Source organism: Colobus angolensis, unplaced genomic scaffold, assembly GCF_000951035.1.
Source record: "Colobus angolensis palliatus isolate OR3802 unplaced genomic scaffold, Cang.pa_1.0 Scaffold1413, whole genome shotgun sequence".
Taxonomy (NCBI): Eukaryota; Metazoa; Chordata; class Mammalia; order Primates; family Cercopithecidae; genus Colobus; species Colobus angolensis.
In genome coordinates, this window is record NW_012114504.1 from 2,416 (window position 1) to 3,059 (window position 644).

Below are 644 nucleotides of genomic sequence, written 5' to 3' on the forward strand. Positions count from 1 at the left end.
CCGGGAGGCGGAGGTTGCAGACAGCCAAGATGGCACCATTGCACTCCAGCCTGGGGAACAAAAGCAAAAACTTCATCAAGAAGAGAGAGAGAGAGAGAAAGAAAGAAAGAAAGAAAGAAAGATCACAGCAGGTTAAAAAAAAAAGGCAGCAGTAAGGAAATCTGAAGAAAGTGTCAATCTTAGTTAATGATAATGTGCCAATATTAGTTCATTAATTGTAACAAATGTATCCTATTAATGTAAGGTGTTAATAATACAGGAAACTGGGAATGGGGTAGATGGAAACGCTGTACAATCTTCCGATTTTTCTGTAAGTCTAAAACTGTTCTACACAATAAAGTCTTTTTTTTTAATTAAAAAACAAACACTATATCTTTTCCAGAATGATGATGCCTTGGAATGTTGGAATGACTTCCTGCGAGGTAGCAGGCAGAGCAGGGTCAGGGGGAGATTTAAATAGATAACCCAAGAGTTCTTGTGCAGACCAGTGACAGTAATATGCCATGGTTGAAAAGTAGGGTAAACTCAGCCCTTTGCATTCGAGGTTCCAACACTGATCATAATAACCACCTTTTGGAAGACAGAGACAACACTGCAAGACAGTAGGCCACAATAAGAGGTGGAGGCTCTGATGACAGGGATGC